Consider the following 17,227-nt stretch of genomic DNA (forward strand, 5'->3'; position numbering starts at 1 on the left):
TTTCTTCTGCCATGAATTTATGGGACATTCCTTTACAATTTTTTTGCACTGCCCAGAAGTTACTGGTGCATGCCTGAAGAAAGGATTTTTAATTAAAAAAAGACAGAAGACATCAAGGCCATTTTCCAACACTGCCTAACAACCAGCTATTTTCAGTGGGATAATGAATTCTATGAACAGACAGATGGAGTGGCATGGGCAGCCCCCTCAGCCCGGTTATAGCAAACTTCTACATGGAGCATTTATAAAAAACAGGGCCTGACTTCGGCACCCTTCGCACCCATAGTCTGGTTCCAATATGTGGATGACACCTTCGCAATATGGAACCACAGTGAAGAAAAATGGGAAGAATTTCTAAACCATCTCAGCAGCATCCACCCAAATATACAATTCACCATGGAAAAAGAAATAGAGGGCCAACTACCATTCTTAGATGTCATGGTCATATGCAAAACTGACCTCCTAGTGGGACACAAGGTCTACAGAAAACCCACAGACTGATACCTACACAAAAACTCCAACCACCACCCACAGCAAAAAGGAGGCATAATCAAAACAGTGGTAAACCATGCAAATCAGAACTGTGAAGCTCAATTTCTCAGCACCGAACTCAGTCATCTGAATTGGGCCCTACAGGCAAATGGCTACTCCAAAAATGAAACCACAAGAGCCATCAAACCAAGAAAACAACACCAAACTGAAGAAGAAAAACAGCCACCCACAAATAAAGTATTTCTGACACACATCAAAGGGGTCACAGACTGCATGGGGAAACTTTTGAAAAAACACAACCTACAAACAGTATTCAAGCCCACCACAAAAACACAACAAATGTTACGGTCAGCAATGGACAGAAGGGACCCCTCACCACTGCAGGAGTACAGCGGATACCTTGCAGTTATGGCCAGGTATATATTGAAACCACAAAACGAAGCGTCCACACCAGAATCGAAGAGCATGAGAAATACTGCAGACTAAAACAACCAGAATAATCAGCAGTAGCTGAACATGCCCTTAAACAAGCTGGACATGAAATTCTATTTCAAAATACTGAAATACTGGACAACACCAGCAATCATTATGTTAGACTGCACAGGGAAGCCATTGAAATCCACAAACACCAGAAGAACTTCAACAAAAAAGAGGAAAGTTTAATACTCAACAAAGCTTGGCTCCCAGCACTGAAAAATGCACCCTGCAAAATGACAATGAACTCTACCCAGCCACAAGGACCGGTGATCACTACACACAAAAGACCAGCTAAAGGCACCCATCAATCATAGTGACAGATAATTTCTCCTCCTTATCACAATACACCCACAACAAAACACACTGATCACAATAATCACCCATCTCCTGAAAAGGACAAAAGCTGATCCCACAGCTATAAATACTCAACTCCCAAGCAAACTGCAGCAGAGCACAAAGTGCTACTCCTGTCGTCTGAAGATGCCGGCCACAGAGGCTGGTGAAATGTTAGGAAGAACAACTTTCAGAACATGGCCAAAGAGCCTGAAAAAACCCACAACAACCATTAAAGGGAAAAAAAAGGTTTTTAATAGTCTAATAAAGGCATTCTTCTACATTTGTAGCTGACATGAGTTTTCCAGCACTGTGAGAAATACTTTGCCCTTGCTTCCATCCAATAGTCTCTTAACTTTTTTTCCTTCCTTCACAATACTGTCCAACTACAATGGAAAAAGGTGGATTAACTATATCAATTGCCAGGCTCTCTTGAACCGTGCACAACCTCTGATGTCTTACAACTTTAATATGCACTGCTAGTTTTTCAGGAAGAGGAAAGAGATTAGTCAGGCTATAGTGCGTGATGAAAAATGTTGATGGGAGTCTGCAGGGGTGAGGGGATAAAGTAAGCAGGCCCCTCTTCAGTTGTTTTATTATGCCACTAAATGATTTCTTCATAAAGCAGAGAAGTGTTTATTACTGAAACTGAAACAAAGACAGCTTGGAAACATACCAGACAGAGAAATCATCCTTGCAATAAGGGACAGTTTGGGTCTGAACCCAGTCTGTCTCTTTATATATAATGATAATAATACCAATAATGACAACAATCCACACATCAATACAAAATCACTATTATGAAGCACTAATAAGGAAAAGCAGCATGTTGTGACCATTTAAAATATACATGTCATGGTTGTTATCCTAATAACAATGGTAATCTCTCATTATAGCCATAGATCAGGTTATTATTCTACTGTAATAGATGCAACAGGTAGAGAGTATTAGTGAATGCATTAGACTACTTATTTAAAATATTTTTACCCACCTTTCTCCTTAAACAGGACCCAGGGTGGCTTACAACAATTAAAAGATAACTTTAAGCTACTTTAAGTATACAATACTAAGTGGATCAAATGAATACAGTACTAAAACACATAAATATATTTAGTGCAGGAAGGTACAACAATCTGTTTAAAAACCCTGCTTGGCAACCAGGTCACTCAGGGTAAGCTTGCCTGACTGTGGGATGACAGTAAAGATGGGCCAGCTTAGCCTCCTGCAGGAGGGAGTTCTAGAGTCTGGGAGCAGCAACAAAAAAGACCCTCTCCCATGTCCCCATCAAATGCACCTATGAAGGTGGTGGGACTGAAAGGAAAGCCTCTCCCAATTATCTGAACACCCAAGCAGCCTCATAAAAAGAGATGCAGTCCTTGGGATTGCTTGGGTCCAAGCTGTTTATTTTTTATTTTATTTTATTTATTTATTGTATTTATACCCCACCTATCTAGTCATTTTGACCACTCTAGGTGGCTTACAACATAAAGATAACTTATGTTTAGAGCTTTTTAGGTTAGAACCATCACATTCATTCTGCCCAGTGGAGCTGCTGTAACAGGGAGGTTATATGATCTGGACATTATTATAATTCATCATTGCCCTCCCACCCTGGAATAAGAGGTGAGACACAGGTGATGGGTTGAACTAGGGCCACACTTTATTGCAAAACTGTTAGGCAACTTCTTGATAGAACCAGGGGTCTGCGGTAGTGCAGGATCAGGTTAGGTGCCAAAGGTCTCACAGGACCCCCTCACCAACCTTATATGGGTGAGTCCCATGCCCTGTTGTCTCACAGTCTTTAAGACAGCATGACACTGGCCAGTGAAATATAAAGCCCTTCTCTTTGGCTACCTTCAGCCCAGGGAGGGCCCCAATACGTCCTACCCCCCAGCACTGTAACCTCATGATCCGCAGCACCTCGAGGTTGAACGTGCTCTCACCTCCATATTATTCAATGGGTACTCATTGATCCTAGTTCCGCACGACCCGCCATGGAATGGGCTAGCCTAGCTATGACCCATTCCCCCCACTAAGCTGAAAAATTTGGCATGCAAGTCGCTATGCAAATCCCTCAAGGAAATGTCCAAACCTGCCTCCGTTAAATGAACCTCATCTCCTCTATATAGTTCAGGTTGGTCCAAAGGTATTTCTGGATGTCTGATTAATGAACCCAACCCATTAGTGACCGACTTGCAAACTTCCCTATTAATCAATGTATTCTTTTTTTCCTACCCCATGCTATCACATATGCTTTCCAGACTGGCTGCTATCACATATGCTTTGCTTATAGCAGTAACGTCAGATCAAAGGACCAAGATGACAAAGTTTGGATGCTTAATCATGCAGCGTACACATGTAAAGAAAATATTAATTAAATCACAAGGAAACTTAGTTTGACTTGTGAAAAAAATTGCAGTTCATTAGAATGAAGTCAGGACTTATTATGCATTTGAGAATAACAAGTTTGCTAATTCCAATTTACAGCTAATCTTGAGATCTGGCAGCACTGTTAATTGGAAATATAGCATTGATCAACATCTAAAAGTTAAGAAGATAGACAAATAAATCTTTATTGTGGCAACAGAATCCAAAGTGAACTGAAGGCAACCCTGACCTAACTGAACCTTGGAGTGATGAGCAGTTGGAATTGGCTGGTCTCAGTTCTATCCAGCTGGTATGATCTCCCACACCGGGAGACTGATGTGCTTAGGGTTGGGTTGGAGCGTTTGGACATGGTATTGGGACAGATTATGGATTATGTTGGTGTATCAGCCTCTAGTTACTACCAGCCTATCTGTCAGAGCTGGAGGTCTTGGCATGACATTGGAAAAAGAAGTTGTGGGTGTGGGTTACCTAATAGTAAAGAGACCTGATTGGTGGATTGGCAATGGTGAAACAGCCTTTGTTTATGGTGGTCATGTCTGGGAGAGAAATACACAAGCAATGCATGTGAGCTCCAAGAGACAACTTTATTGTGAAATGTAACCTCTCAGACTCATTCTGCAGGTTCTGGTGTTCATGTCAGGAAACCAAATAGCCTTTGAGGATAACTTGGAGGACTCCCATAAAGTCTTGGAGCCCATTTGAAATAGCACACTCTCCCTTAACCAGGCCTGCTGATGATAAACCGTAGTGGTGACATGGCTTATAATCAGGGCTGGCATGACTGAGATATTTAGGTTTGGAGGAAGAGGCTTGGATGTGATGTCTGTCTCAGCATCATCTTTCAGAGAAGCCCACAGAAATTCTTATTCAGAAAATGTTAATGAAACTGTGGTCTTTTTTAACCAGTTAGTGATGTTTTGCTTCTTGGTTGGAGTACAAAGATCCGGCTCATATTACATTTACCTCCCCACACCCCCAAAGAGAATGTAACCGATTATTCCACATATTTATCCTGTCCCTTTCATGCCACCACCCCCTTAAAGACAAAGACCAGAATTCTTTAAAATGCTACTTATGTTGTTGATCACGTTGCCTTCAAGGAACAGTTGAATATGTTTTTAAAACAACTAATATTGGCTGAATAGAAATTATAATTAAGCTTAATGAGCTTTAAACTATTTATAATTAGAATGTCATGATTTTCAATGTGAAATTTAGTTAGCAAACATCCTTGATTTAATGTCAAAACAAGTGGTGTGGTGTGCATCTTTAAATGTCACTGGAAAACCAAGTTTACACACATGCACGAAACACAGCTCTAGTTATGATTGTTTTTTTTAGCACGGACTTAACTGTCAAAATACCCTTGACCTTTGTTTATGGGAGGCTACATTCTGCTGTGCTGTGGTAAGAAAAAAGGGTTTCTGATGAGCACTTTGAAGTGAATCAGTTCATGAACACTGCTTCTCTAATGGCATGAAACCTTGAGTTGTTTTTGTGTGTAAGATCTGTTATGAAAGAAAAATGTATATCTGCAATATGGGTATTTATTCTTTGTATGAATTACTCATGTGTCAGATAATCACAGATACAAATTTATTTATTTAAAACATTTTTAACCCCGCCTTTCTCCTTAGAAGGACCCAAATGGAAAGGTAGCTTCATTTCTAGTATTATGTCTCTGCCTCTTTGTAAACATTGACAGCAACCTGGCAAGGTTCAGGGCATGTGGGGAGGTCACAGCAGGTTCTGGGCCAGCAGCAGACTTTGAATTTTCCACAATGTTATCTTTCTTATTCAGAACATATATTTCTGTACACACCTGGGAACTATTTCATAGATTTGGAAGCTAAGGTGCTCAGATGGTGGATGGCGGGGAACTATAATGCTAGGAAAACATCTCCCCAATCTGGCCCTGTTACTGCTAGAGAAGAGGCTGCAGCAAAGATTCTGCTCAAATACAGAAGGGCCCAGTGTTGCATCAGTCTCAGTCTAGTCTTGGCCTCTGGGTGTATTTTTGCAGGAAATGGGTGGTGGAGTGCTACAGTGGTAGCAGTGCCTGCTCCTGTGCCTTCTCTTTTCTCTTAGGTCCACTAAAGGCACAATTCAGAACTCTACTGATGTATAGCAAGCTGGGTGCTTATCTCATACTGCTCTCAAGGAATGGAGGAGTCATCAGAAGTGGAAGCAAAATTAGGTACAACTGGAACACACTAGCCCAACAAAGGTTGAGGCAAAGGTAGCATACAGAATCTGAGTACTCCAAGCTGCAGTTCCCCAATTCTCTCTAAGGGGACACAGAACGCATTTAGGTGTCTTCTGGGCAATGATAACACCTTATCAATTGATCCATCCTCTCCAGAAGCAACACTGGATTGCTTCTGTTGTGACATGAACAAAGTGAAGAATGCTATCTACACAACATAAAGTTGCACCTTACTGCAGCTTCAATCTGTACACTGCCAGGCTGACTGCCCACCAAACTGTCAACTTGAAGAAGTAAATAAATGTTTGATGACCTTCCAAGCAACCACAATCTCAACATGGTTGAGGTAGGAATACTGGTGCACAGTAGCCAGCTGCTCCCAATTATTCCCAGTGCGATGTAGTGGATACAGTGATGGACTAGAACTCTGGAGAACAGGGTTCAAATCCCCACTTGGCCATGGAAACTCACTCGGGGGGGGGGGAGTGAAACTGGTAAAACCACTTCTTAAATATCTGACCTTGAAAGCCCTATTAAGGTCACTATAAGTCAGTTCAGGCTTAACAGCACAGAATACACAGAGAACCAGCTGCTCATATCACACATGACATAGTGAGGCTGTGAGACCAATCTCAAGGCAAATAGCTCTGGAGAAGAAGTTTGAATTTTGTATGTGAAGGGGCCTGAAATCTCCTCCCATTCTGAGCTGACAACAGAGTTTACTAGTTCAACACAAAGTTGTTTATAAGTATGGTGCAGCACATAGCAGAAAGAGCTCTCTCCCAGTTGCCAGGATGGGTCTTCTTGCTCTTAATTTTTTGTCTTGCTGACATTAGGTCATATGTATGGCCTAATATCAGCAAGACGTTGGGTCATAGATAACAAAGCAGAAAGCTGGCCAGTGGTATGACAACTTGCAAGCTTCTTTGCTGAATCAGCCCTGAGAGCAACCAATCCTAGTCTGCCCTGCATCTGTGGCATCACAAGTGCTCTGGCTTCAAGTTTTGGTCTTAAATCTTGGGGTATGGTATACTTTTGACCTAAATGTCACAGTAGGAGACAGTAACCATCTAACAAAGTGCATGCACAAACAAAGAAGCAAGAAGTAGGAGATGAAATTAACAAGGCACTCATCAAACAAGGCAACCCACATGTAGAGTAACACAGGCATTTTAAAAATTAGCCTCTGGCTCTCCTAATGCACTATCTGACCTGAAGAAATATGGCTGTAGGAGCACCACCCTATATCAGATGTGTTAACTTGCTGAGAAGAATCTAAGTGCTCTTCTCAGGACTGGAAGACTGGGGAAGGGTAGGGGTTTCTGCTCCTCAAATGGTAATGTGGGGCTGCCTATGACATTAAACAAAAATAGCATTTTTAAAATTCAGATTTGTTTTGTGCTTAATACTTGGCATGGTGTTTCATTTCAAGTTAGCCAAGTCAGTTTGGTTGTATAATCCAACCACTAATGTTTCCAGCATTAGTTTATTGGCTAATTCAGAGATAGATGGTTTAAAGGACAATTTCCAGGCAGGTTTGTAACCAAGGCTACAGAGATATGTGAGTGAGCACTGTCATATTCCTGATGAGCGTCCGACATGGACACCCAGGAAAGCTAGAAATAGCTCTCATAAACACTGTGAAGAGGCAGTACGCTAACAAGATCATGTTGTTCGTTGCCATTCCTACATCCACACACTTTCTAATATAGTTTCTTTCCTTAAAAAAAAAAAAAAGACAATTTATGCAATTGTCAGCAAGGCTGCACATAGACTTTTGATATAACTGCTGGACAGTTCAGTGGTTTAAGTATCTGCCTGCGGAGCCAGAGGTTGAGAGTTTGATTCCTCATTGTTCCTCCCTGACAGGGCCTGGACTCAATGATCCATAGAGTTCCTTCCAGCTTTGCAATCTGAAGATTATTATTTATCTATCCATGTCAATTTGGTAGGGATTTGCTGGAAAGTGCCATTATTTATCTTTAGAATGGCTTTCAGAACACAAAGTAGCAACCAAACCTGAACACAGTTAAGAAGACATATGTGAGAAATGGTGGAGAGTGTTGGGATATTTATCATGATTGCACAATAGCTGCTGACTCATAGTGGCAAACAGCTGAAGTTCCTTCGTTGCTAATATTGTCAGCACATTTCCCTGCAAAGCCACTGCTATGTACTTAACTGGTACTCCTTCTTAATGCAATATTCTTTTTCAATTACTTACCAAAGTACAAAATCCGGCACAACATGTAATATCATCTCAATCCAACTTTTGAACATGCAAAAGTGTTGGGATCCTAAGGGCCAAATCTGGTAGAGCTAGGAAACATAAGTTAAGAACTGAGTAGTGCAAAAGAGTATAAGTGCAAAAGTGTGAGAAGTGCACACACACCTTGGAATGGGGGGGGGAAAGGAATGCATATAAATACTGGGGTAGGGAGAGACCATAACCTTGTCCCTCATTCCAGTCACCTACACAATTACTGGAGTGGGATGATGAGAGATTATTTTTCAACTACGGATGGAAGGAGAAAGAAGATGAACCTCCTTCTGCCACACTGACTCAGCTCAAATGCTGTTTTACTGCTGCATTACTGCTGCATTAGTACTAGTCAAGCAGCCATCCAGGCAACTGTGGGTTCATTGGGAGGGACACAGCTTACCTGTTCCCCATCCTGTCTCCCAACCATAAAAAAAAGCGTGCTGCTTATATACCGCCCCATAGTGCTTCAAGCACTCTCTGGGCGGTTTACAATTTAATTATGCAGGCTACACATTGCCCCCCCAGCGAGCTGGGTACTCATTTTACCGACCTCAGAAGGATAGAAGGCTGAGTCAACCTTGAGCCGGCTACCATAATTGTTGCTTTTGTGCTACAATTTGCCATGACAAAGTTAACAGGGATGGCCTTTTAAAATACTTCCCAAGATTGGATGTCCACCTCAATTCTTTAACATCATCAGGTGATTTCATGAGGAAATGAAGGGCACTGTAGTTTCTGATGGCTCAACATCAGATCCCTTTGACATCCAAAGTGGAGTGAAACAAGGCTGTGTCCTCACGCTGACCCTGTTTGGGATCTTATTTGCTTTCAGGCTGAAGCACGCCTTTGGAACTGCAGCAGAAAGTGTCTATCTCCAGACTAGATCAGATAGAAAGCTCTTTAATCTCTCTAGATTGACAGGAAGACCAAAGTCCAGCTGAAATGCATGTGGGACTTCCTCTTTGCTGATGATGCAGCTGTTGTTGCCCACTCTGCTGAAGACCTCCAACAACTCATGAATCGTTTCAGCAAGGCCTGCCAAGACTTTGGATTAACAGTCAGCCTTAAGAAAACAAAGGTCATGGGCCAGGGTGTGGACTCACCTGTCTCTATTACCATCCCCACACAAGAAATGGAGGTTGCCCATGATTTTGTGTACCTTGGCTCAATGATCTCTGGCACTCTCTCCCTAGATGATGAGCTGGATAAACGCAATGGCAAAGCAGCTGCCATGTTCTCTGGATTCACAAAGAGAGTATGGTTGAATAAGAAGCTGATGGCATATGCCATGATCCAGGTCTATAGAGCCTGTGTCTTGAACACACTCCTGTACTGCAGTGAGTCCTGGACCCTTTGTGCACGGCAGGAGAGGAAGCTGAACACCTTCCATATGTGTTGCCTCTGATGCATTTTTGGCAGGACAAAGTTCCAAACAGTGTAGTCCTAGAACGAGCTGAAATTTTTAACATGTATACATTACTGAAACAGCAATGTGTACATTGGCTGGGGCATGTTGTGAGAATGGCTGACGTTCGGATTCCAAAAGATCTCCTGTATGGAGAATTATTGCAGAGAAATTGCCCCAGGGGGAGACCACAGCTGCGATACAAGGACATCTGCAAGCGGGATCTGAAGGCCTTAGGAATGGACCTTAGCAGATGGGAAACCTTGACATCTGTGCGCTCAGCCTGGAGGCAGCCAGTACAGCATGGCCTCTCCCAATTTGAAGACACACTTGTTCAGCAGGCTGAGGCAAAGAGGCAGTCCTGAAAGCAGCAAAATCAGGGAGCTGGACAGGGACAGATTGCATTTGCCTTCAGTGTGGAAGGGATTGTCACTCTTGAATTGGCCTTCTCAGCCACACTAGACGCTGTTCCAAGCCTTCTATTCAGAGCATGTTACCATAGTTTCTCAAGACTGAAGGATACCTAATCTAATCTATCTAAAAATGGATCACTGAAATAATCTCATACAAATGGTCATCAAAGCATACAATATCCTTTAAAAAGAATTCCTGAGTATTTGGAGGTAATAGCAGAAACATTTCATTTAATTATAATTTAATTAGATCCTGTCTTTATGAAAACAATAGAATTTTGAAGTAACATGTCAGCTGTCAAACTAGTTAATTCCTGGTCTTTCTAAAAATGCAGTCCCAATATCCCACAGAGTGCCTTAGCCATCAACAATTAATTCTCAAAATACTTTCTTGCACTTTTGAAGGATTCTTTTTTCCCTTAATTGCCCTTCAGCTTTCTCTCCTCTACGAATTTCTTCATTACCTTTAATAATTGTGCCATGAACTCAGAAAACAATTTAAAACTGGGATTTGAAGGATTTGCAATGTGAATTATGGAAGGTTTTGGAGAGCAAATAATGTACTTACGCAGATTAGACCAATTCTCTAAGGTATTCCATCTGTGTTAAAAGACATGTGGAGATAAAATTGAAAAGGCTCAGCAGCGAATTCAAATTAAATCTGAATTGCTTTCAAACTTCAAATGCACCTGCTTTGTTTTACTTTTCAGGGAGCCTTGTTATCTGACAGGCTATCTAAATAGTGCTGTTTTCTTTCAATACATTGTCTTTTAGGAATTGAACTTCTCTCCCTTTTTGCCAGTGAAATTAGTTTTGGATTTCCATTACTTGAGAAGATCAATGGCCTTTTTAAAAAATGTGCTTTTTCCCCCCTGAAGCTTTCTAATCAGATTTTTTGACTATCTGTAAGAGTAGGAATATCATTATTTTCAGATTCCAACTCATTGTAAAAACCTGGCTACATTTCTTGTAAAGAGTATTGCAACAAGAGCCAGATCCAGATTCGTACAGCTCAGTGTTCCAGAGCAGCTTGTTCTCTTTGTTTGCCACTCCAAAAAGAAAAATAGAAGGCCCACACATCTTTGAAGCTGCAATGAAATTGGCAGGGCTGGTACTCATTAATTTTATCTGTTCATTCAGTATTCAGCATTGGCTGGAAATTAAACATTTTGTTTAACCTGCCAGGTGCTTTGAACCCTTGACAAACAGTTCTTTTCTACTGACTTGAAACCTAGGTTCCTTAAGCTCCACTCCCCAATATCTTGAAGCATCTGTGATTTCCTCTGTATTGTATAGATTGTGTCATTCTGTGACCCTTGAGGCTCTGAAACACACCAAGGGCACTGGACGCTTCTATTCAGGGATGTGAAAACAAACTTAACTTCCTCTTCCTAGCTGATTGTGGATGTTTTGAGTTAGCCCAATGAGATGAGTCTCTACAAGGAATTGCAGAGCAGGGAGAAATTCTCCCTTCCTGGCAAGAACAAAGCAAAGGGCTTTGTTTTCCCTGTTTAAGGTATATTTTGTGCAGAATCATTTCCTTTGAAAAGAAAAGCAACAGGCACAAAAGAACTAGTTTATTAACCTGTTTTTAAAAAATCCCCAAAACCTCAATCTAAGATTTTTAAATTGCCAAATGTCCCTAAAACTAATGAGCAAACTTGAATTCAGTTTGCTCAATTAATCTTCTCAAATTGCTAGTGTTTTGGGAGAGGGGAAAAAAACCTGCCCACACAATTGTGAGGACAATTTCAGTGAAGCTGAAAATTTTAGTCAGTCTTTGCAGGTGAGGGAAAGATGCTAATTCCTTGTCCTTCTTCTTTGTTCGCAACAGAAATAATCCAACGATATTCTGGAGTAGAAAGACTAGTCAAAAGAGTGCCATTCAGGAGACACCTGAATGTGTTCACAGTCCTCACATTCATCAAGGAGACACCATCCATGTCCTTCATGCCTCTTCCTTATGTGTGTGGACCAAGCAACAAGATTTTGTTTTCCTGCTTTACCAAGCCAACCTGAACACAACCCTTGGCTCACTTTTGACCCATCCCTGGATCCAGATAAAGCTTATTTTAAAAAATGAAAGCCCGGTACAATTCTTACCCTAAACCATTTGGTCATTATTACTTTCTCTAAATGACCAGGGACAAGCCTGTAGAGAAAAGATGCCTGCTTATATCTAATTTCTACAAGTGAGCAAAAATGTATATTTTCTAGAGTTCTCATTCACATCTAGATTCTTCAGAGTCATCCACCTTCATGTGGAGAAAGTGAGAAGGAAATTGGTGCAGCCCGCCATTCCTTTCTATCCATGTGGAAGCCACTGGAATGCATTGAACTGTCAAACCTACAGTTCAATGCATTCCAATGCGGGGGAAAATTCACCAAAAATTAATGAAGACGCAGAACAAAGCCAAATTAAGTTTGCAAAGGTTTTACAGGGTTCACTAATGATTCCAAGCATTTTAAACAGTTTTTGAACATTTTAAGACACTTTAAAAATAGCGAAAATGGACCTGTCGAAACTATTGAAATGCATTGAAACTTATTCAATGCATTCCAATGGGGGAACCGCGTTTCGCTTAGCAATGTTTCCTATGGCGATTTTCGCTTAAGGACGGTAATCCGTTCCCATTGGAACAGATTATCAGGTTTTCAATGCATTCCTATGGGAAATGGTGTTTTGCTTAGCGATGTTTTCCCATAACAATGTTTTTTTGGAACCAATTAACATCGCTAAGTAAGGCACCACTGTAATTTATTGAACTAATGTGGAATCTGTGAGCTAGTATTCACTTAAGAATCATCATAGGGCACGATTATTCTTCCATTAATATAATTTTGGGGGGCATGATTATTCTCATTAAAAAAATCAGTGGAGTTGTAAGTCAATGCAGGAGAATTCAAGGGCTGGCTCACAGAGGCTTGCTATTGCTATGCATTACTCAGCAGCCATCTTTCATCTGAGCATATAATCTGCTTCCATTGAGAATTATTCTATTTGAGTGGTGTCAGGATTATGATGATTCCATGGTGCAAGTTATTGTTTGAAGACTTAGGTATAAATCACACAAAATTAACACCAAGCTTATCCATGGGCTATGTTAGGCCTTCACTGACATGTGTAAATCCTAGCACTCAGCAACAATATCACTGATTACCAGAGTTTACAGAGCTACCTATACCCTGAGCCTGTTTCAACATTTACACAGAGCTGTAGCTCAATGAGTTATGTATCTGGTTGCAGAGCCAGAGACTGAGAGTAACAGTTTCCTATTCTGCATCCCAGAACACCCTGCCTGTATGGCCTTAGGCAAGCTGCACAGTCCCAGGATGCCCCCAGAAAAAGGGAATGGTAAACCACTTCTGAGTACTCTCTACTAGAGGTGGGCATGAACCTCGGTTCAGAGGTTTGTGCCAGTTCATCAGTGTATTTCCTTCCCTCACTACCCCGGTTGGATTCCCCACTCACCAGCTGATGTGAACTCCTCTCCACCTCCTCTTTGGCTGTTCAGCTGGTCCCCCGGCAGGGGCACAAGCTTCCCTGCCGCACCTCCTTGGCTGATTGCCCACTGAGGTTCATGCCCATCTCTGTTCTCTACCTAGAAAACTCTGAAAAGTGTCACCATAAGTCAGAATTAGCTTAACGGCACATAGTTATCATTATTATAATACTTTAGCTAGTGATTTGTTCCAATATATTAATTCTTGCTGGACTCAGAATAAATATATAAATAAATCTTGAATGTTATTATTATATTAAGTCTTACTGATTACATCATTAAATTACACCTCATTGGCTTTAATTTGCAGTTCAGAATAATCAGTTTTCCATGTCTGCTAATTTCTTGATGTAGAACATTTTCAGAACAAACCATATTAGTATTACCTTAATTGTTTTATGCATTAGATGCTTAATCTGTTTATGATGAAATCTGGACCTTGAGAATGTAACCTTTCAAGCTACAGATCCTAGAATCTCTTGCTAGTCTGACCAGACTGCCTTAGGAATTTTGGACATTGTAGTTCAACATTTTGGAGCTGTCGTGGAACCCGACCAGTATGAATTCAACAAAAATAGTTAGAAGTAGCTGAGCAATTTCTATTACATTGCTGAGGTGCTACAACTTTAGAGCACGGGGAAGAAAGCATAGAATTGGTTGGATGTTCCCCTCCTTGGCAAAACAGGATAATATCAGAAATAAATGATGGCCACTATGCAGAACTATGCACAGAAGGTAGGTTCAGAGTGGAATATCTATAAGGAGTATATGCATATCTCATGTTTACGATTATGGAATTTCAGCAGATATGTTGAAAAAGCACACTCACATGCAATATTTTAAAGTGCCCCCCCCCCAAAAGGACTGCTTGATTGCATTATTCTATCCCTTGGATGAGAACAGGATTGTTCTGGAGAGGATCATTAGGAAGCAATCAGTTCTAAGCCCTTTCTTGCATCCTTGACTTAAAGAGTGCCAATTGATCCAGATAATTCTGAACTCATTAGTGGCCAATATGCTGGTTAGCTGCTATTCAATAAGCCTCAGTTTTACAGCTGCACAAGCCTACTTGCAGAAAAAGAAACAATGGATATGTGATGACAGTCATCAGTTCAGCATCAAGTTCCAAAAAATCATTTTAAATTTATTTTTGTTGCCTCGGAGAAGCAGCTGCTTAGCTTTGGCTTGGCCTTTGGCTTTTATGGATTAACAGTCCAGTGACGCAGTCCTAGAACAGTGCAGTTAGGCACCCTTTCCCAGAAATAAATATCACTTTGCTCAATAGAGCTCATGATAAGTGTAGTCCGAATTGCAGCTGAAGATGAACCAAGTTGTTTGAAAGGTATCTGGGCCTCATTGACTTGCTGTCCAATATCCCAATGTTACCAGTTACTTCTGAGCTCTTGATGGCTGGCTTCCTTCCTTCCTTCCTTCCTTCCTTCCTTCCTTCCTTCCTTCCTTCCTTCCTTCCTTCCTTCCTTCCTTCCTTCCTTCCTTCCTTTTAAATACCCCCTTTTCCTTAAAAAGGACTCAAGGTGGCTTATATCATTAAAGATAATACTTAAATCCAAAAACAATAAGTATACAAATACCAAAAATGATCAAACAAATACAGTCCTAAGAAATAGTAAACAAAAGGAACACTAAAAATATTCAAAGTGGTAAGGTACAACAATCCATTAAAAAAACCCACTCAGGCAGACAGTCACTAAGGAAAAGCTAGCATGAAGAGAAATGTCTTTGTCTGCTTGCAGAAGAACAGGAAGCAGGAGGCCAGCCTAGCCTCCTGCAGGATGGAGTTCCCAAATCTGGGAGCAGCCACAGAGAAAGCCCTCTCCCATGTCCCCATCAAATGCACCTCTCCTGATGATCTTAACACTGGAGCCAGCTCATAAAGGGAGAAACAGTCCTTGAGATTGCTTGGTCCCAAGCCATGTACAACTTTAGATGTTAGAACCAGCACTGATGTGATCCTTGTGCCCAGCCCTAGTCAGCAATCTGGCTGCTGTATTTTGGACCCACTGTTTCCTGACAGTATCCAGAGGCAGCCCCACGTAGAGTGCATTACAGAAAGAACAGCATGTTTCCCCATGGCCAGATCAGGCCTTTTCTGGAACGGATGCAGCTGGTGCACTGATTTCAATTGTGCAAATGGATTCCTGAAACGGGGGCACCCAAGCTCTGATATGAATCCAGGAGCACACCCAAGTTGTGCACCATCACTCCCAGGATCAACTGGGGAGGAGGTTCCCCAGATCCCTGGAGGAGCAGCCCAGGCAGCCTTCTGAGCAGCTGAAGCCGTGCTTTCCTCGTTATGAAGCTTTATCGGAATCTAACACAGCACTAGAAATAGACCAAGAAAGATCCAATTAATTAAGTGCAGAAATGTTGATGATGGAACCAACCCTTGTCACTGTGTCTGCCCTGAATTTCATCTCGGTAATACTGTATTTGATATAATGCCATTGTTTTTCTCTTTGGGGTTCAAGAAAGCTAATGGGACAACCAGGAGGCAGGGGAAGCATGGATTTGCCAATTGCCTGTGTTGTGTCATTCATGTCATGTTGTTGTTGAGGAGTTTTGGAAGAAAATGGATGAGAGAAAAATGTTAAACTTTGGCTTTGTGTTCTATTTGTTTCCCATTACAGTGTATTGGGAGTAACACACCAATCTGCCAGCCTCAGCTAGATTTCCTGCATATTGACTCAAAACGGCCAGATTCTGACCCTGATCCATATGATATTTACAGGGCTACAAAAGAGGTGATGAACGTGGTGTTGATGTGTTCCCCCTGCTGGCAAGTTGTATATAAATGATACATATGGTACAATTGGCCTTTCCTTGGCTGTGAAGCAACACACTTCTGAGATCTCATGTTAGCTGAGAAAACTTTTCAAAGCCTTTCCATTTTGGCTCTCTGTTCCATCAAAACTCAGAAAATGTGAGCTGATTCAAGAAGAGATCATTTTTTAAGGTTCAGGTTGTTTCAAAGATGTTGTGAGAATGCTAGAAAACTAAAGCATATGGTTTTGTTTTGAACTATTCTAACGATTTTTGTACATCTCGTTTAGATTTAGTAGTGGGTTTACATTGTGTCAGATTTTATATTATGCTCATGAATTCCTCTCACATTAAAGACAGCAAAGCAGTAATATTTTGCATTTCAAACAAACCATGTAACCATAAATAATCATTAAAAAATTCAGTACTGCTATAAAACTGTATTGCTAGCATCACTCTGGCTTTTCATACCTCTGTGTCACTTCCACTGCCTCAGTACTTACTTTATCTGGATCAACAACAAAAGGACATTTGTTCCACATTTGTGTGACTGAGTTTTGATTCATCAAATATGGATCAAGCCTTTGATTTGTAAAATGGTGCATTCAACACTACTGTTCCTTTACTTGATTTAGAAATTTTTCTCAAAATCCAGCTGGCTGCAATTATTGACTACAACTGTCTCCATTTTTGTTCAAAAGAACAAACAGGCCTTTGTCTGGACTTGATATAGAAGAATGCAGTTAACTGAACTTTTGTTGGCAGCTGTAATAAAGTTGGGTCATAGCTTGGCTTTCAAAATTCTGCTCTTCCTAAACTGAGAAAATACACCACCTGTAATATTCAGAAATAGAACACGTACAAATATTGTTAAGCATACATCTCTGGAGGTGGAATAAATGTTCATACTTTGGTATAAACAGAACTTCACTGCCAAGAGCAAAGAAGGACACAGAAAGGCTTTTG

The sequence above is a fragment of the Pogona vitticeps genome, chromosome 4 (genome assembly GCF_051106095.1).
Source record: "Pogona vitticeps strain Pit_001003342236 chromosome 4, PviZW2.1, whole genome shotgun sequence".
NCBI lineage: Eukaryota > Metazoa > Chordata > Lepidosauria > Squamata > Agamidae > Pogona > Pogona vitticeps.